Raw genomic sequence first — 21256 nt, forward strand, 5'->3', positions numbered from 1 at the left:
TGCTCCTTCGCCCCGACCTCGCTGCTCCTTCACCCCGACCCCCGACCTCGCCGCTTCTTCGCCCCGACCTCGCCGCTCCTTCGCCCCGACCCCCGACCTCGCCGCTCCTTCGCTACGATCTCGCTGCTCCTTCACCCCGACCCCCGACCTCGCCGCTCCTTCACCCCGACCCCCGACCTCGCCGCTCCTTCGCCCCGACCTCGCCGCTCCTTCAACCCGACCCCCGACCTCGCCACTTCTTCGCCCCGACCCCTGACCTCGCCGCTCCTTTGCCCCGACCCCCGAACTCGCCGCTCCTTCGCCCCGACCCCCGACCTCGCCGCTCCTTCGCCCCGACCCCCGACCTTGACGCTCCTTCACCTGACCTCACCGCTCCTTCGCCCCAACCCCCGACCTCGCTGCTCCTTCGCCCCGACCCCCGACCTCGCCGCTCCTTTGTCCCGACCTCGCCACTCCTTCGCGCCGACCTTGCTGCCCCTTCGCCCTTACCCCCGACCTCGCTGTTCCTTTGCCCCGACCCCCGACCTCGCCACTCCTTCGCACCGAACCCCGACCTCGCCGTTCCTTCACCCCGACCTCGCCGCTCCTTCACCCGGACCCTCGACCTCGCCGATCCTTTGTCCCGACCCCCGACCTCGCCGCTCCTTCGCTACGATGTCGCTGCTTCTTCACCCCGACCCCCGACCTCGCCGCTCCTTCGCCCCGACCCCCGACCTCGCCGCTCCTTCACCCTGACCTCTCCGCTCCTTTGTCCTGACCTCGCCATTCCTTCTCCCCGACATCGCCGCCCCTTCGCACCGACCCCCGACCTCGCCGCTCCTTCACCCCGACCCCCGACCTCGCCGTTCCTTCGCCCCGACCCCCGACCTCGCCGCTCCTTCGCCCCGACTTCGCCGCTCCTTCGCCCCGACCCCCGACCTCGGCGCTCCTTCGCTACGATCTCGCTGCTCCTTCACCCCGACCCCCGACCTCGCCGCTCCTTCACCCCGACCCCCGACCTCGCCGCTCCGTCGCCCCGACCTCGCCGCTCCTTTGCCCCGACCCCCGACCTCGCCGCTCCTTTGTCCCGACCTCTGCACTCAAACACCCCGACCCCCGACCTCGCCGCTCCTTCGCACCGACATCGCAGCTCCTTTACCCTGACCCCCGACCTCGCCGCTCCTTCGCCCCGACCCCCGACTTCGCCGCTCCTTCACCCTGACCTCTCCGCTCCTTTGTCCCGACCTCGCCATTGCTTCGCCCCGACATCGCCGCCCCTTCGCACCGACCCCCGACCTCGCCGCTCCTTCACCCCGACCCCCGACCTCGCCGTTCCTTCGCCCCGATCTCGCCGCTCCTTCACCCCGACCCCCGACCTCGCCGCTCCTTCACCCTGACCCCCGACCTCGCCACTCCTTCGCCCCGACCTCGCCGCTCCTTCAACCCGACCCCCGAACTCGCCGCTTCTTCGCCCCGACCCCTGACCTCGCCGCTCCTTCGCCCCGACCTCGCCGCTCCTTCGCCCCGACCCCCGACCTCGCCGCTCCTTCGCCCCGACCTCGCCGCTCCTTCTCTACGATCTCGCCGCTCCTTCACCCCGACCCCCGACCTCACCGCTCCTTCACCCCGACCCCCGACCTCGCCGCTCCTTTGTCCCGACCTCGGCACTCCTTCACCCCGACCCCCGACCTCGCCGCTCCTTCGCATCGACCTCGTCGTTCCTTCGCCCCGACCCCCGACCTCGCCGCTGCTTCGCCCCGACCTCGCTGCTCCTTCGCCCCGACCCCCGACCTCGCCGCTCCTTCACTACGATCTCGCTGCTCCTTCACCCCGACCCCCAACCTCGCCGCTCCTTCACTCCGACCCCCGACCTCGCCGCTCCTTCGCCCCGACCTCGCCGCTCCTTCGCCCCGATCGCGCCGCTCCTTCACCCCGACCCCCGACCTCGCCGCTCCTTCACCCCGACCCCCGTCCTCGCCGCACCTTCGCCCCGACCTAGCCGCTCCGTCGCCCCGACCCCCGACCTCACCGCTCCTTTGCCCCGACCCCCGTCCTCGCCGCTCTTTCACCCCGACCCCCGACCTCGCCGCTCCTTTGTCCCGACCTCGGCACTCCTTCACCCCGACCCCCGACCTCTCCGCTCCTTCGCACCGACATCACAGCTCCTTTACCCTGACCCCCGACCTCGCCGCTCCTACGTCCCGACCCCCGACCTCGCCGCTCCTACACCCCGACCCCCGACATCGCCGCTCCTTCAGCCTGACCACCGACCTCGCCGTTCCTTCGACACGACCTCGCCGCTCCTTCGCCCCTTCCCCCGACCTCGCCGCTCCTACACCCCCATCCCCGACCCCGCAGCTCCTTCACCCCGACCTCGCCGCTCGTTCGCCCCGACCTCGCCGCTCCTTCAACCCGACGCACGACCTCGCTGTGCCTTCACCCCGACCCCCGACCTCGCCGCTCCTTCGCCCAGACCTCGCCGCTCCTTCACCCCGAACTCTGACCTCGCCGCTCCTTCAACCCGACCCCCGACCTCGCCGCTCCTTCACGCCGACCCTCGACCTCGCCGCTCCTTCGCCCCGACCTCGCCGCTCCATCGTCCCGACCTGTTACCTCCCCGCTGCTTCGCCCCGACCCCCGACCTCGCCGCTCCTTCGCCCCGACCCCCGACCTCGCCGCTCCTTCGCCCCGAACTCGCTGCTCCTTCACCCCGACGCCCGACCTCGCTGCTCCTTCACCCCGACCCCCGACCTCGCCGCTCCTTCGCCCAGACCTCGCCGCTCCTTCACCCCGACCTCCGACCTCGCCGCTTCTTCACCCCGACCACCGACCTCGCCGCTCCTTCACCCCGACCCCCGACCTCGCCGCTCCCTCGCCCCGACCTCGCCGCTCCATCGCCCCGACCTCCGACCTCGCCGCTCCTTCGACCCGAACTCGCCGCTCCTTTTCGCCCCGACCTCGCCGTTCCTTCGCCCCGACCTCACCGCTGCTTCGCCCCTTCCCCCGACCTCGCCGCTCCTACACCCCCATCCCCGACCCCGCAGCTCCTTCACCCCGACCTCGCCGCTCGTTCGCCCCGACCTCGCCGCTCCTTCAACCCGACGCACGACCTCGCTGTGCCTTCACCCCGACCCCCGACCTCGCCGCTCCTTCGCCCAGACCTCGCCGCTCCTTCACCCCGAACTCTGACCTCGCCGCTCCTTCAACCCGACCCCCGACCTCGCCGCTCCTTCACGCCGACCCACGACCTCGCCGCTCCTTCGCCCCGACCTCGCCGCTCCATCGTCCCGACCTGTTACCTCGCCGCTGCTTCGCCCCGACCCCCGACCTCGCCGCTCCTTCGCCCCGACCCCCGAACTCGCCGCTCCTTCGCCCCGAACTCGCTGCTCCTTCACCCCGACGCCCGACCTCGCTGCTCCTTCACCCCGACCCCCGACCTCGCCGCTCCTTCGCCCAGACCTCGCCGCTCCTTCACCCCGACCTCCGACCTCGCCGCTTCTTCACCCCGACCACCGACCTCGCCGCTCCTTCACCCCGACCCCCGACCTCGCCGCTCCCTCGCCCCGACCTCGCCGCTCCATCGCCCCGACCTCCGACCTCGCCGCTCCTTCGACCCGAACTCGCCGTTCCTTTTCGCCCCGACCTCGCCGCTCCTTCGCCCCGACCCCGGACCTCGCCGCTCCTTCGCCCCGACCCCGGACCTCGCCGCTCCTTCACCCCGACCACCGACCTCACCGCTCCTTCGCCCCGACCCCTGACCTCGCCGCTCCTTTGCACCGACCCCTGACCTCGCCGCTCCTTCACCTGACCTCACCGCTCCTTCGCCCCGACCCCCGACTTCGCTGCTACTTCGCACCGACCCCCGACCTCGCTGTTCCTTTGCCCCGACCTCGCCGCTCCTACACCCCGACCCCCGACCTCGCCACACCTTCACCCCGACCTCGCCGCTCCTTCGTCCCGACCTCGCCGCTCCTTCGCCCCGACCCCCGACCTTGCCGCTCCTGTGCCCCGACCTCCGATCTCGCTGCTCCTTTGCCCCGACCCCCGACCTCGCCACTCCTTCGCACCGAACCCCGACCTCGCCGTTCCTTCACCCCGACCTCGCCGCTCCTTCACCCCGACCCTCGACCTCGCCGCTCCTTTGTCCCGACCCCCGACCTCGCCGCTCCTTCGCTACGATGTCGCTGCTTCTTCACCCCGACCCCCGACCTCGCCGCTCCTTCGCCCCGACCCCCGACCTCGCCGCTCCTTCACCCTGACCTCTCCGCTCCTTTGTCCCGACCTCGCCATTCCTTCTCCCCGACATCGCCGCCCCTTCGCACCGACCCCCGACCTCGCCGCTCCTTCACCCCGACCCCCGACCTCGCCGCTCCTTCGCCCCGACCCCCGACCTCGGCGCTCCTTCGCTACGATCTCGCTGCTCCTTTACCCCGACCCCCGACCTCGCCGCTCCTTCACCCTGACCCCCGACCTCGCCACTCCTTCGCCCCGACCTCGCCGCTCCTTCAACCCGACCCCCGAACTCGCCGCTTCTTCGCCCCGACCCCTGACCTCGCCGCTCCTTCGCCCCGACCTCGCCGCTCCTTCGCCCCGACCCCCGACCTCGCCGCTCCTTCGCCCCGACCTCGCCGCTCCTTCTCTACGATCTCGCCGCTCCTTCACCCCGACCCCCGACCTCACCGCTCCTTCACCCCGACCCCCGACCTCGCCGCTCCTTTGTCCCGACCTCGGCACTCCTTCACCCCGACCCCCGACCTCGCCGCTCCTTCGCATCGACCTCGTCGTTCCTTCGCCCCGACCCCCGACCTCGCCGCTGCTTCGCCCCGACCTCGCTGCTCCTTCGCCCCGACCCCCGACCTCGCCGCTCCTTCACTACGATCTCGCTGCTCCTTCACCCCGACCCCCAACCTCGCCGCTCCTTCACTCCGACCCCCGACCTCGCCGCTCCTTCGCCCCGACCTCGCCGCTCCTTCGCCCCGATCGCGCCGCTCCTTCACCCCGACCCCCGACCTCGCCGCTCCTTCACCCCGACCCCCGTCCTCGCCGCACCTTCGCCCCGACCTAGCCGCTCCGTCGCCCCGACCCCCGACCTCACCGCTCCTTTGCCCCGACCCCCGTCCTCGCCGCTCTTTCACCCCGACCCCCGACCTCGCCGCTCCTTTGTCCCGACCTCGGCACTCCTTCACCCCGACCCCCGACCTCTCCGCTCCTTCGCACCGACATCACAGCTCCTTTACCCTGACCCCCGACCTCGCCGCTCCTACGTCCCGACCCCCGACCTCGCCGCTCCTACACCCCGACCCCCGACATCGCCGCTCCTTCAGCCTGACCACCGACCTCGCCGTTCCTTCGACACGACCTCGCCGCTCCTTCGCCCCTTCCCCCGACCTCGCCGCTCCTACACCCCCATCCCCGACCCCGCAGCTCCTTCACCCCGACCTCGCCGCTCGTTCGCCCCGACCTCGCCGCTCCTTCAACCCGACGCACGACCTCGCTGTGCCTTCACCCCGACCCCCGACCTCGCCGCTCCTTCGCCCAGACCTCGCCGCTCCTTCACCCCGAACTCTGACCTCGCCGCTCCTTCAACCCGACCCCCGACCTCGCCGCTCCTTCACGCCGACCCTCGACCTCGCCGCTCCTTCGCCCCGACCTCGCCGCTCCATCGTCCCGACCTGTTACCTCCCCGCTGCTTCGCCCCGACCCCCGACCTCGCCGCTCCTTCGCCCCGACCCCCGACCTCGCCGCTCCTTCGCCCCGAACTCGCTGCTCCTTCACCCCGACGCCCGACCTCGCTGCTCCTTCACCCCGACCCCCGACCTCGCCGCTCCTTCGCCCAGACCTCGCCGCTCCTTCACCCCGACCTCCGACCTCGCCGCTTCTTCACCCCGACCACCGACCTCGCCGCTCCTTCACCCCGACCCCCGACCTCGCCGCTCCCTCGCCCCGACCTCGCCGCTCCATCGCCCCGACCTCCGACCTCGCCGCTCCTTCGACCCGAACTCGCCGCTCCTTTTCGCCCCGACCTCGCCGTTCCTTCGCCCCGACCTCACCGCTGCTTCGCCCCTTCCCCCGACCTCGCCGCTCCTACACCCCCATCCCCGACCCCGCAGCTCCTTCACCCCGACCTCGCCGCTCGTTCGCCCCGACCTCGCCGCTCCTTCAACCCGACGCACGACCTCGCTGTGCCTTCACCCCGACCCCCGACCTCGCCGCTCCTTCGCCCAGACCTCGCCGCTCCTTCACCCCGAACTCTGACCTCGCCGCTCCTTCAACCCGACCCCCGACCTCGCCGCTCCTTCACGCCGACCCACGACCTCGCCGCTCCTTCGCCCCGACCTCGCCGCTCCATCGTCCCGACCTGTTACCTCGCCGCTGCTTCGCCCCGACCCCCGACCTCGCCGCTCCTTCGCCCCGACCCCCGACCTCGCCGCTCCTTCGCCCCGAACTCGCTGCTCCTTCACCCCGACGCCCGACCTCGCTGCTCCTTCACCCCGACCCCCGACCTCGCCGCTCCTTCGCCCAGACCTCGCCGCTCCTTCACCCCGACCTCCGACCTCGCCGCTTCTTCACCCCGACCACCGACCTCGCCGCTCCTTCACCCCGACCCCCGACCTCGCCGCTCCCTCGCCCCGACCTCGCCGCTCCATCGCCCCGACCTCCGACCTCGCCGCTCCTTCGACCCGAACTCGCCGCTCCTTTTCGCCCCGACCTCGCCGCTCCTTCGCCCCGACCCCGGACCTCGCCGCTCCTTCGCCCCGACCCCGGACCTCGCCGCTCCTTTTCGCCCCGACCTCGCCGCTCCTTCGCACCGACCCCCGACGTCGCCGCTCCTTCGCCCCGACCTCGCCGCTCCTTTTCGCCCCGACCTCGCCGCTCCTTCGCCCCGACCCCGGACCTCGCCGCTCCTTCACCCCGACCCCCGACTTCGCTGCTACTTCGCACCGACCCCCGACCTCGCTGTTCCTTTGCCCCGACCTCGCCGCTCCTACACCCCGACCCCCGACCTCGCCACACCTTCACCCCGACCTCGCCGCTCCTTCGTCCCGACCTCGCCGCTCCTTCGCCCCGACCCCCGACCTTGCCGCTCCTGTGCCCCGACCTCCGATCTCGCTGCTCCTTTGCCCCGACCCCCGACCTCGCCACTCCTTCGCACCGAACCCCGACCTCGCCGTTCCTTCACCCCGACCTCGCCGCTCCTTCACCCCGACCCTCAACCTCGCCGCTCCTTTGTCCCGACCCCCGACCTCGCCGCTCCTTCGCTACGATGTCGCTGCTTCTTCACCCCGACCCCCGACCTCGCCGCTCCTTCGCCCCGGCCCCCGACCTCGCCGCTCCTTCACCCTGACCTCTCCGCTCCTTTGTCCCGACCTCGCCATTCCTTCTCCCCGACATCGCCGCCCCTTCGCACCGACGCCCGACCTCGCCGCTCCTTCACCCCGATCCCCGACCTCGCCGCTCCTTCGCCCCGACCCCCGACCTCGGCGCTCCTTCGCTACGATCTCGCTGCTCCTTTACCCCGACCCCCGACCTCGCCGCTCCTTCACCCCGACCCCCGACCTCGCCGCTCCGTCGCCCCGACCTCGCCGCTCCTTTGCCCCGACCCCCGACCTCGCCGCTCCTTTGTCCCGACCTCGGCACTCAAACACCCCGACCCCCGACCTCGCCGCTCCTTCGCACCGACATCGCAGCTCCTTTACCCTGACCCCCGACCTCGCCGCTCCTTCGCCCCGACCCCCCACCTCGCCGCTCCTTCACCCTGACCTCTCCGCTCCTTTGTCCCGACCTCGCCATTGCTTCGCCCCGACATCGCCGCCCCTTCGCACCGACCCCCGACCTCGCCGTTCCTTCGCCCCGATCTCGCCGCTCCTTCACCCCGACCCCCGACCTCGCCGCTCCTTCACCCTGACCCCCGACCTCGCCACTCCTTCGCCCCGACCTCGCCGCTCCTTCAACCCGACCCCCGACCTCGCCACTTCTTCGCCCCGACCCCTGACCTCGCCGCTCCTTCGCCCCGACCTCGCCGCTCCTTCGCCCCGACCCCCGACCTCGCCGCTCCTTCGCCCCGACCTCGCCGCTCCTTCGCTACGATCTCGCCGCTCCTTCACCCCGACCCCCGACCTCGCCGCTCCTTCACCCCGACCCCCGACCTCGCCGCTCCTTTGTCCCGACCTCGGCACTCCTTCACCCCGACCCCCGACCTCGCCGCTCCTTCGCATCGACCTCGCCGTTCCTTCGCCCCGACCCCCGACCTCGCCGCTGCTTCGCCCCGACCTCGCTGCTCCTTCGCCCCGACCCCCGACCTCGCCGCTCCTTCACTACGATCTCGCTGCTCCTTCACCCCGACCCCCAACCTCGCCGCTCCTTCACTCCGACCCCCGACCTCGCCGCTCCTTCGCCCCGACCTCGCCGCTCCTTCGCCCCGACCCCCGACCTCGCCGCTCCTTCACCCCGACCCCCGACCTCGCCGCTCCTTCACTACGATCTCGCTGCTCCTTCACTCCGACCCCCGACCTCGCCGTTCCTTCGCCCCGACCCCCGACCTCGCCGCTGCTTCGCCCCGACCTCGCTGCTCCTTCGCCCCGACCCCCGACCTCGCCGCTCCTTCACTACGATCTCGCTGCTCCTTCACCCCGACCCCCGACCTCGCCGCTCCTTCACTCCGACCCCCGTCCTCGCCGCACCTTCGCCCCGACCTAGCCGCTCCGTCGCCCCGACCCCCGACCTCACCGCTCCTTTGCCCCGACCCCCGACCTCGCCGCTCCTTCGCCCCGACCCCCGACCTCGCCGCTCCTTCACCCCGACCCCCGACCTCGCCGCTCCTTCACTACGATCTCGCTGCTCCTTCACTCCGACCCCCGACCTCGCCGTTCCTTCGCCCCGACCCCCGACCTCGCCGCTGCTTCGCCCCGACCTCGCTGCTCCTTCGCCCCGACCCCCGACCTCGCCGCTCCTTCACTACGATCTCGCTGCTCCTTCACCCCGACCCCCGACCTCGCCGCTCCTTCACTCCGACCCCCGTCCTCGCCGCACCTTCGCCCCGACCTAGCCGCTCCGTCGCCCCGACCCCCGACCTCACCGCTCCTTTGCCCCGACCCCCGACCTCGCCGCTCCTTCACCCCGACCCCCGACCTCGCCGCTCCTTTGTCCCGACCTCGGCACTCCTTCACCCCGACCCCCGACCTCGCCGCTCCTTCGCACCGACATCACAGCTCCTTTACCCTGACCCCCGACCTCGCCGCTCCTACGTCCCGACCCCCGACCTCGCCGCTCCTACTCCCCGACCCCCGACATCGCCGCTCCTTCACCCCGACCACCGACCTCGCCGTTCCTTCGACACGACCTCGCCGCTCCTTCGCCCCGACCCCCGACCTCGCCGCTCCTTCACCCCGACCCCCGACCTCGCCACTCCTTTGTCCCGACCTCGGCACTCCTTCACCCCGACCCCCGACCTCGCCGCTCCTTCACCCTGACCTCGCCGCTCCTTCTCCCCAACCCCCGACCTCGCCGCTCCTTCACCCCGTCCCCCGACCTCGCCGCTCCTTCACCCCGACCCCCGACCTCACCGCTCCTTTGTCCCGACCTCGCCATTCCTTCGCCCCGACCTCGCCGCCACATCGCCCCGACCCCCGACCTCACCGCTCCTTCACCCCGACCCCCGACCTCCCTGCTCCTTCGCCCCGACTCCCGACCTCGCCGCTCCTTTGCCCCGACCCCCGACCTCGCTGATCCTTCGCCCCGACCCTCGACCTCGCCGCTCCTTCGCACAGACCTCACAGCTCCTTTACACCGACCCCCGACCTCGCCGTTCCTTCGCCCCGACCTCACCGCTGCTTCGCCCCTTCCCCCAACCTCGCCGCTCCTTCGCCCCGACCCCCGACCTCGCCGCTCCTTCACCCCAACCACCAACCTCGCCGCTCCTTCGCCCCGACCCCCGACCTCGCCGCTCCTTCGCCCCGACCTCGCCGTACCTTCACCCCGACCTCGACGCTCATTCGCCCCGACCCCCGACCTTGCCGCTCCTTCGCCCCGACCTCGCCGCTCCTTCGCCCCGACCCCCGACCTTGACGCTCCTTCACCTGACCTCACCGCTCCTTCGCCCCGACCCCCGACTTCGCTGCTACTTCGCACCGACCCCCGACCTCGCTGTTCCTTTGCCCCGACCTCGCCGCTCCTACACCCCGACCCCCGACCTCGCCGCACCTTCACCCCGACCTCGCCGCTCCTTCGTCCCGACCTCGCCGCTCCTTCGCCCCGACCCCCGACCTTGCCGCTCCTGTGCCCCGACCTCCGACCTCGCTGCTCCTTCGACCCGACCCCCGACCGCGCTGCTCCCTTCGCCCCGATCCCCGACCTCGCCGTTCCTACGCCCCGACCTCCGACCTCGCCGCTCCTTCACCCCGACCCTCGACCTCGCCGCTCCTTCGCACCGACCTCGCAGCTCCTTTACCCGACCCCCAACCTCACCGCTCCTTCGCCCCGACCCCCGACCTCGCCGCTCCTACACCCCGATCCCCGACCTCGTCGCTCCTTCACCCCGACATCGCCGCTCCTTCACCCCGACCCCCGACCTCGCTGCTCCTTCACCCCGACCCCCGACCTCGCCGCTCCTTCGCCCAGACCTCGCCGCTCCTTCACCCCGACCTCCAACCTCGCCGCTCCTTCACCCCATCCGCCGACCTCACCGCTTCTTCGCCCCGACCTCGCGGTTCCATCGCCCCGACCTCCGACCTCGCCGCTCCTTCGCCCCGACCCCCGACCTCGCCGCTCCTTCACCCCAACCACCGACCTCGCCGCTCCTTCGCCCCGAACCCCGACCTCGCCGCTCCTTCGCCCCGACCCCCGACCTCGCCGCTCCTTCACCCCGACCCCCGTCCTCGCTGCACCTCCGCCCCGACCTCGCCGCTCCGTTGCCCCGACCCCCGACCTCGCCGCTCCTTCACCCCGACCCCCGACCTCGCCACTCCTTTGTCCCGACCTCGGCACTCCTTCACCCCGACCCCCGACCTCGCCGCTCCTTCACATCGACCTCGCCGTTCCTTCGCCCCGACCCCCGGCCTCGCCGCCCCTTCGCCCCGACCTCGCCGCTCCTTCGCCCCGACCCCCGACCTCGCCGCTCCTTCGCTACGATCTCGCTGCTCCTTCACCCCGACCCCGACCTCGCCGCTCCTTCACCCCGACCCCCGACCTCGCCGCTCCTTCAACCCGACCCCCGACCTCGCCGCTTCTTCGCCCCGACCCCCGAACCCGCCGCTCCTTTGCCCCGACCCCCGACCTCGCCGCTCCTTCGCCCCGACCTCGCCGCTCATTTGCCCTGACCGCCGAACTCGCTGCTCCTTCGCCCGACCCTCGACCTCGCCGCTCCTTCGCACAGACCTCACAGCTCCTTTACACCGACCCCCGACCTCGCCGTTCCTTCGCCCCGACCTCACCGCTGCTTCGCCCCTTCCCCCAACCTCTCCGCTCCTTCGCCCCGACCCCCGACCTCGCCGCTCCTTCACCCCAACCACCAACCTCGCCGCTCCTTCGCCCCGACCCCCGACCTCGCCGCTCCTTCGCCCCGACCTCGCCGTAGCTTCACCCCGACCTCGACTCTCATTCGCCCCGACCCCCGACCTTGCCGCTCCTTCGCCCCGACCTCGCCGCTCCTTCGCCCCGACCCCCGACCTCGCCGCTCCTTCACCCCAACCCCCGACCTCGCCGCTCCTTCGCCCCGACCCCCGACCTCGCCGCTCCTTCGCCCCGACCTCGCCGCTCCTTCGCCCCGACCCCGGACCTCGCCGCTCCTTCACCCCGACCCCCGACCTCGCCGCTCCTTCGCCCCGACCTCGCCGCTCCTTCAACCCGACCCCCGACCTCGCCGCTTCTTCGCCCCGACCCGTGACCTCGCCGCTACTTTGCCCCGACCCCCGAACTCGCCGCTCCTTCGCCCCGACCTCGCCGCTCCTTCGCTACGATCTCGCCGCTCCTTCACCCCGACCCCCGACCTCGCCGCTCCTTCATCCCGACCCCCGACCTCGCCGCTCCTTCACCCTGACCCCCGACCTCGCCGCTCCTTCGCCCCGACCTCGCCGCTCCTTCAACCCGACCCCCGACCTCGCCGCTTCTTCGCCCCGACCCCTGACCTCGCCGCTACTTTGCCCCGACCCCCGACCTCGCCGCTCCTTCGCCCCGACCTCGCCGCTCCTTCGCCCCGACCTCGCCGCTCCTTCGCTACGATCTCGCCGCTCCTTCACCCCGACCCCCGACCTCGCCGCTCCTTCACCCCGACCCCCGTCCTCGCTGCACCTTCGCCCCGACCTCGCCGCTCCGTTGCCCCGACCCCCGACCTGGCCGCTCCTTCACCCCGACCCCCGACCTCGCCACTCCTTTGTCCCGACCTCGGCACTCCTTCACCACGACCCCCGACCTCGCCGCTTCTTCGCCCCGACCCCCGGCCTCGCCGCTCCTTCGCCCCGACCCCCGACCTCGCCGCTCCTTCGCCCCGACCTCGCCGCTCCTTCAACCCGACCCCCGACCTCGCCGCTTCTTCGCCCCGACCCCCGAACCCGCCGCTCCTTTGCCCCGACCCCCGACCTCGCCGCTCCTTCGCTACGATCTCGCTGCTCCTTCACCCCGACCCCCGACCTCGCCGCTCCTTCACCCCGACCCCCGACCTCGCCGCTCCTTCGCCCCGACCTCGCCGCTCCTTCAACCCGACCCCCGACCTCGCTGCTTCTTCGCCCCGACCCCCGAACCCGCCGCTCCTTTGCCCCGACCCCCGACCTCGCCGCTCCTTCGCCCCGACCTCGCCGCTCCTTTGCCCTGACCCCCGAACTCGCTGCTCCTTTGCCCCGACCGCCGAACTCGCTGCTCCTTCGCCCCGACCCTCGACCTCGCCGCTCCTTCGCACAGACCTCACAGCTCCTTTACACCGACCCCCGACCTCGCCGTTCCTTCGCCCCGACCTCACCGCTGCTTCGCCCCTTCCCCCAACCTCGCCGCTCCTTCGCCCCGACCCCCGACCTCGTCGCTCCTTCACCCCAACCACCAACCTCGCCGCTCCTTCGCCCCGACCCCCGACCTCGCCGCTCCTTCGCCCCGACCTCGCCGTACCTTCACCCCGACCTCGACGCTCATTCGCCCCGACCCCCGACCTTGCCGCTCCTTCGCCCCGACCTCGCCGCTCCTTCGCCCCGACCCCCGACCTCGCCGCTCCTTCAACCCGACCCCCGACCTCGCCGCTTCTTCGCCCCGACCCCTGACCTCGCCGCTACTTTGCCCCGACCCCCGAACTCGCCGCTCCTTCGCCCCGACCTCGCCGCTCCTTCAACCCGACCCCCGATCTCGCCGCTCCTTCACCCCGACCCCCGACCTCGCCGCTCCTTCACCCCGATCCCCGACCTCGCCGCTCCTTCACCCTGACCCCCGACCTCGCCGCTCCTTCGCCCCGACCTCGCCGCTCCTTCAACCCGACCCCCGACCTCGCCGCTTCTTCGCCCCGACCCCTGACCTCGCCGCTACTTTGCCCCGACCTCGCCGCTCCTTCGCTACGATCTCGCCGCTCCTTCACCCCGACCCCCGACCTCGCCGCTCCTTTGTCCCGACCTCGGCACTCCTTCACCCCGACCCCCGACCTCGCCGCTCCTTCGCATCGACCTCGCCGTTCCTTTGCCCCGACCCCCGACCTCGCCGCTCCTTCGCCCCGACCTCGCCGCTCCTTCGCCCCGACCCCGACCTCGCCGCTCCTTCGCTACGATCTCGCCGCTCCTACACCCCGACCCCCGACCTCGCCGCTCCTTCACCCCGACCCCCGACCTCGCCGCTCCTTCGCCCCGACCTCGCCGCTCCTTCAACCCGACCCCCGACCTCGCCGCTTCTTCGCCCCGACCCCTGACCTCGCCGTTCCTTTGCCCCGACCCCCGAACTCGCCGCTCCTTCGCCCCGACCCCCGACCTCGCCGCTCCTTCGCCCCGACCTCGCCGCTCCTTCGCCCCGATCTCGCCGCTCCTTCACCCCGACCCCTGACCTCGCCGCTCCTTCACCCCGACCCCCGTCTTCGGCGCACCTTCACCCCGACCTCGCCGCTCCGTCGCCCCGACCCCCGACCTCACCGCTCCTTTGCCCCGACCCCCGACCTCGCCGCTCCTTCGCCCCGACCCCCGACCTCGCCGCTCCTTCGCACCGACATCGCAGCTCCTTTACCCTGACCCCCGACCTCGCCGCTCCTTCGCCCCGACCCCCGACCTCGCCGCTCCTTCACCCTGACCTCTCCGCTCCTTTGTCCCGACCTCGCCATTCCTTCGCCCCGAACTCGCCGCTCCTTCGCCCCGACCCCCGACCTCGCCGCTCCTTCGCCCCGACCTCGCCGCTCCTTCGCCCCGATCTCGCCGCTCCTTCACCCCGACCCCCGACCTCGCCACTCCTTCACCCCGACCCCCGTCTTCGCCGCACCTTCACCCCGACCTCGCCGCTCCGTCGCCCCGACCCCCGACCTCACCGCTCCTTTGCCCCGACCCCCGACCTCGCCGCTCCTTCACCCCGACCCCCGACCTCGCCGCTCCTTTGTCCCGACCTCGGCACTCCTTCACCCCGACCCCCGACCTCGCCGCTCCTTCGCACCGACATCGCAGCTCCTTTACCCTGACCCCCGACCTCGCCGCTCCTTCGCCCCGACCCCCGACCTCACCGCTCCTTCACCCTGACCTCTCCGCTCCTTTGTCCCGACCTCGCCATTCCTTCGCCCCGACAAAGCCGCCCCTTCGCACCGTCCTCCGACCTCGCCGCTCCTTCACCCCGACCCCCGACCTCGCCGTTCCTTCGCCCCGACCCCCGACCTCGCCGCTTCTTCACCCCGACCTCGCCGCTCCGTCGCCCCGACCCCCGACCTCACCGCTCCTTTGCCCCGACCCCCGACCTCGCCGCTCCTTCACCCCGACCCCCGACCTCGCCGCTCCTTTGTCCCGACCTCGGCACTCCTTCACCCCGACCCCCGACCTCGCCGCTCCTTCGCACCGACATCGCAGCTCCTTTACCCTGACCCCCGACCTCGCCGCTCCTTCGCCCCGACCCCCGACCTCACCGCTCCTTCACCCTGACCTCTCCGCTCCTTTGTCCCGACCTCGCCGCTCCTTCGCCCCGACAAAGCCGCCCCTTCAACCCGAGCCCCGACCTCGCCGCTCCTTCACCCCGACCCCCGACCTCGCCGTTCCTTCGCCCCGACCCCCGACCTCGCCGCTTCTTCGCCCCGACCTCGCCGCTCCTTCGCCCCGACCCCCGACCTCGCCGCTCCTTTGCTACGATCTCGCTGCTCCTTCACCCCGACCCCCGACCTCGCCGCTCCTTCACCCTGACCCCCGACCTCGCCGCTCCTTCGCCCCGACCTCGCCGCTCCTTCACCCCGACCTCGCCGCTCCTTTGCCCTGACCCCCGAACTCGCTGCTCCTTTGTCCCGAACCCCGACCTCGCTGCTCCTTCGCCCCGACCCCCGACCAGCCGCTCCTTCGCCACGACCTCCGACCTCGCCGCTCCTTCACCCCGACCCTCGCCCTCGCCGCTCCTTCGCACAGACCTCACTGCTCCTTTACCCCGACCCCCGACCTCGCCGCTCGTTCGCCCCGACCTCGCCGCTCCTTCACCCCGACCCCCGACCTCGCCGCTCCTTCGCCCAGACCTCGCCGCTCCTTCACCCCGAACTCTGACCTCGCCGCTCCTTCAACCCGACCCCCGACCTCGCCGCTCCTTCACGCCGACCCACGACCTCGCCGCTCCTTCGCCCCGACCTCGCCGCTCCATCGTCCCGACCTGTTACCTCGCCGCTGCTTCGCCCCGACCCCCGACCTCGCCGCTCCTTCGCCCCGACCCCCGACCTCGCCGCTCCTTCGCCCCGACCCCCGACCTCGCCGCTCCTTCGCCCCGAACTCGCTGCTCCTTCACCCCGACGCCCGACCTCGCTGCTCCTTCACCCCGACCCCCGACCTCGCCGCTCCTTCGCCCAGATCTCGCCGCTCCTTCACCCCGACCTCCGACCTCGCCGCTTCTTCACCCCGACCACCGACCTCGCCGCTCCTTCACCCCGACCCCCGACCTCGCCGCTCCCTCGCCTCGACCTCGCCGCTCCATCGCCCCGACCTCCGACCTCGCCGCTCCTTCGACCCGAACTCGCCTCTCCTTCGCACCGACCCCCGACCTCGCCGCTCCTTCGCCCCGACCTCGCCGCTCCTTTTCGCCCCGACCTCGCCGCTCCTTCGCCCCGACCCCGGACCTCGCCGCTCCTTCACCCCGACCACCGACCTCGCCGCTCCTTCGCCCCGACCCCTGACCTCGCCGCTCCTTTGCACCGACTCCTGACCTCGCCGCTCCTTCACCACGACCTCGCCGCACCTTCGCCCCGACCCCCGACCTCGCCGCTCCTTCGCCCCGACCCCCAACCTTGACGCTCCTTCACCTGACCTCACCGCTCCTTCGCCCCGACCCCCGACTTCGCTGCTACATCGCACCGACCCCCGACCTCGCTGTTCCATTGCCCCGACCTCGCCGCTCCTACACCCCGACCCCCGACCTCGCCGCACCTTCACCCCGACCTCGCCGCTCCTTCGTCCCGACCTCGCCGCTCCTTCGCCCCGACCCCCGACCTTGCCGCTCCTGTGCCCCGACCTCCGACCTCGCCGCTCCGTCGCCCCGACCCCCGACCTCACCGCTCCTTTGCCCCGACCCCCGACCTCGCCGCTCCTTCACCCCGACCCCCGACCTCGCCGCTCCTTTGTCCCGACCTCGGCACTCCTTCACCCCGACCCCCGACCTCGCCGCTCCTTCGCACCGACATCGCAGCTCCTTTACCCTGACCCCCGACCTCGCCGCTCCTTCGCCCCGACCCCCGACCTCACCGCTCCTTCACCCTGACCTCTCCGCTCCTTTGTCCCGACCTCGCCATTCCTTCGCCCCGACAAAGCCGCCCCTTCGCACCGTCCTCCGACCTCGCCGCTCCTTCACCCCGACCCCCGACCTCGCCGTTCCTTCGCCCCGACCCCCGACCTCGCCGCTTCTTCACCCCGACCTCGCCGCTCCGTCGCCCCGACCCCCGACCTCACCGCTCCTTTGCCCCGACCCCCGACCTCGCCGCTCCTTCACCCCGACCCCCGACCTCGCCGCTCCTTTGTCCCGACCTCGGCACTCCTTCACCCCGACCCCCGACCTCGCCGCTCCTTCGCACCGACATCGCAGCTCCTTTACCCTGACCCCCGACCTCGCCGCTCCTTCGCCCCGACCCCCGACCTCACCGCTCCTTCACCCTGACCTCTCCGCTCCTTTGTCCCGACCTCGCCGCTCCTTCGCCCCGACAAAGCCGCCCCTTCAACCCGAGCCCCGACCTCGCCGCTCCTTCACCCCGACCCCCGACCTCGCCGTTCCTTCGCCCCGACCCCCGACCTCGCCGCTTCTTCGCCCCGACCTCGCCGCTCCTTCGCCCCGACCCCCGACCTCGCCGCTCCTTTGCTACGATCTCGCTGCTCCTTCACCCCGACCCCCGACCTCGCCGCTCCTTCACCCTGACCCCCGACCTCGCCGCTCCTTCGCCCCGACCTCGCCGCTCCTTCACCCCGACCTCGCCGCTCCTTTGCCCTGACCCCCGAACTCGCTGCTCCTTTGTCCCGAACCCCGACCTCGCTGCTCCTTCGCCCCGACCCCCGACCAGCCGCTCCTTCGCCACGACCTCCGACCTCGCCGCTCCTTCACCCCGACCCTCGCCCTCGCCGCTCCTTCGCACAGACCTCACTGCTCCTTTACCCCGACCCCCGACCTCGCCGCTCGTTCGCCCCGACCTCGCCGCTCCTTCACCCCGACCCCCGACCTCGCCGCTCCTTCGCCCAGACCTCGCCGCTCCTTCACCCCGAACTCTGACCTCGCCGCTCCTTCAACCCGACCCCCGACCTCGCCGCTCCTTCACGCCGACCCACGACCTCGCCGCTCCTTCGCCCCGACCTCGCCGCTCCATCGTCCCGACCTGTTACCTCGCCGCTGCTTCGCCCCGACCCCCGACCTCGCCGCTCCTTCGCCCCGACCCCCGACCTCGCCGCTCCTTCGCCCCGACCCCCGACCTCGCCGCTCCTTCGCCCCGAACTCGCTGCTCCTTCACCCCGACGCCCGACCTCGCTGCTCCTTCACCCCGACCCCCGACCTCGCCGCTCCTTCGCCCAGATCTCGCCGCTCCTTCACCCCGACCTCCGACCTCGCCGCTTCTTCACCCCGACCACCGACCTCGCCGCTCCTTCACCCCGACCCCCGACCTCGCCGCTCCCTCGCCCCGACCTCGCCGCTCCATCGCCCCGACCTCCGACCTCGCCGCTCCTTCGACCCGAACTCGCCTCTCCTTCGCACCGACCCCCGACCTCGCCGCTCCTTCGCCCCGACCTCGCCGCTCCTTTTCGCCCCGACCTCGCCGCTCCTTCGCCCCGACCCCGGACCTCGCCGCTCCTTCACCCCGACCACCGACCTCGCCGCTCCTTCGCCCCGACCCCTGACCTCGCCGCTCCTTTGCACCGACTCCTGACCTCGCCGCTCCTTCACCACGACCTCGCCGCACCTTCGCCCCGACCCCCGACCTCGCCGCTCCTTCGCCCCGACCCCCAACCTTGACGCTCCTTCACCTGACCTCACCGCTCCTTCGCCCCGACCCCCGACTTCGCTGCTACATCGCACCGACCCCCGACCTCGCTGTTCCATTGCCCCGACCTCGCCGCTCCTACACCCCGACCCCCGACCTCGCCGCACCTTCACCCCGACCTCGCCGCTCCTTCGTCCCGACCTCGCCGCTCCTTCGCCCCGACCCCCGACCTTGCCGCTCCTGTGCCCCGACCTCCGACCTCGCTGCTCCTTCGACCCGACCCCCGACCGCGCTGCTCCTTCGCCCCGATCCCCGACCTCGCCGTTCCTACGCCCCGACCTCCGACCTCGCCGCTCCTTCACCCCGACCCTCGACCTCGCCGCTCCTTCGCACCGACCTCGCAGCTCCTTTACCCGACCCCCAACCTCACCGCTCCTTCGCCCCGACCCCCGACCTCGCCGCTCCGACACCCCGATCCCCGACCTCGCCGCTCCTTCACCCCGACATCGCCGCTCCTTCACCCCTTCCCCCAACCTCGCCGTTCCTTCGCCCCGACCTCACCGCTGCTTCGCCCCTTCCCCCAACCTCGCCGCTCCTTCGCCTCGACCCCCGACCTCGCCGCTCCTTCGCCCCGACCTCGCCGTACCTTCACCCCGACCTCGACGCTCATTCGCCCCGACCCCCGACCTTGCCGCTCCTTCGCCCCGACCTCGCCGCTCCTTCGCCCCGACCCCCGACCTCGCCGCTCCTTCACCCCAACCCCCGACCTCGCCGCTCCTTCGCCCCGACCCCCGACCTCGCCGCTCGTTCGCCCCGACCTCGCCGCTCCTTCGCCCCGACCCCGGACCTCGCCGCTCCTTCACCCCGACCCCCGACCTCGCCGCTCCTTCCACCAGACCTCGCCGCTCCTTCACCCCGACCTCCGACTTCGCCGCTCCTTCACCCCGTCCGCCGACCTCACCGCTTCTTCGCCCCGACCTCACCGTTCCATCGCCCCGACCTCCGACCTCGCCGCTCCTTCGCCCCGACCCCCGACCTCGCCGCTCCTTCACCCCAACCACCGACCTCGACGCTCCTTCGCCCCGACCCCCGACCTCGCCGCTCCTTCGCCCCGACCCCCGACCTCGCCGTACCTTCACCCCGACCTCGACGCTCATTCGCCCCGACCCCCAACCTTGCCGCTCCTTCGCCCCGACCTCGACGCTCCTTCGCCCCGACCCCCGACCTCGCCGCTCCTTCACCCCAACCCCCGACCTCGCCGCTCCTTCGCCCCGACCCCCGACCTCGCCGCTCCTTATCCCCGACCTCGCCGCTCCTTCACCCCAACCCCCGACCTCGCTGCTCCTTTGCCTCGACCCCCGACCTCACCGCTCCTTCACCCCGACCTCGCCGCTCCTTCACCCCGACCCCCGACCTCGCCGTTCCGTCGCCCCGACCTCGCCGCTCCTTCGTCCCGAATCCCGACCTCACCGCTCCTTCGCCCCGACCCCCGACCTCGCCGCTCCTTCGCCCCGACCCCCGACCTCGCCGCTCCTTCACCCTGACCTCTCCGCTCCTTTGTCCCGACCTCGCCATTCCTTCGCCCCGACATCGCCGCCCCTTAGCACCGACACTCGACCTCGCCGCTCCTTCACCCCGACCCCCGACCTCGCCGTTCCTTCGCCCCGACCCCCGACCTCGCCGCTCCTTCGCCCCGACCTCACCGCTCCTTCGCTACGATCTCGCCGCTCCTTCACCCCGACCCCCGACCTCGCCGCTCCTTCACCCCGACCCCCGACCTCGCCGCTCCTTTGTCCCGACCTCGGCACTCCTTCACCCCGACCCCCGACCTCGCCGCTCCTTCGCATCGACCTCGTCGTTCCTTCGCCCCGACCTCGCCGCTCCTTCGCCCCGACCTCGCCACTCCTTCGCCCCGACCCCCGACCTCGCCGCTCCTTCGCTACGATCTCGCCGCTCCTTCACCCCGCCCCCCGACCTCGCCGCTCCTTCACCCCGACCCCCGACCTCGCCGCTCCTTCGCACCGATCTCGCCGCTCCTTCAACCCGACCCCCGACCTCGCCACTTCTTCGCCCCGACCCCTGACCTCCCCGCTCCTTTGCCCCGACCCCCGAACTCGCTGCTCATTTCGCCCCGACCCCCGACCTCGCCGCTCCTTCGCCCCGACCTCGCCGCTCCTTCGCCCCGATCTCGCCGCTCCTTCACCCCGACCCCCGACCTCGCCGCTCCTTCACCCCGACCCCCGTCTTCGCCGCACCTTCACCCCGACCTCGCCGCTCCTTTGCCCCGACCCCCGACCTCGCCGCTCCTTCGCCCCGACCCCCGACCTCGCCGCTCCTTTGTCCCGACCTCGGCACTCCTTCACCCCGACCCCCAACCTCGCCGCTCCTTCGCACCGACATCGCAGCTCCTTCACCCTGACCTCTCCGCTCCTTTGTCCCGACCTCGCCATTCCTTCGCCCCGAACTCGCCGCTCCTTCGCCCCGACCCCCGACCTCGCCGCTCCTTCGCCCCGACCTCGCCGCTCCTTCACCCCGACCCCCGACCTCGCCGCTCCTTCACCCCGACCCCCGTCTTCGCCGCACCTTCACCCCGACCTCGCCGCTCCGTCGCCCCGACCCCCGACCTTACCGCTCCTTTGCCCCGACCCCCGACCTCGCCGCTCCTTCACCTCGACCCCCGACCTCGCCGCTCCTTTGTCC

This window comes from Pristiophorus japonicus, chromosome 4, assembly GCF_044704955.1.
Source record: "Pristiophorus japonicus isolate sPriJap1 chromosome 4, sPriJap1.hap1, whole genome shotgun sequence".
Lineage (NCBI taxonomy): Eukaryota > Metazoa > Chordata > Chondrichthyes > Pristiophoridae > Pristiophorus > Pristiophorus japonicus.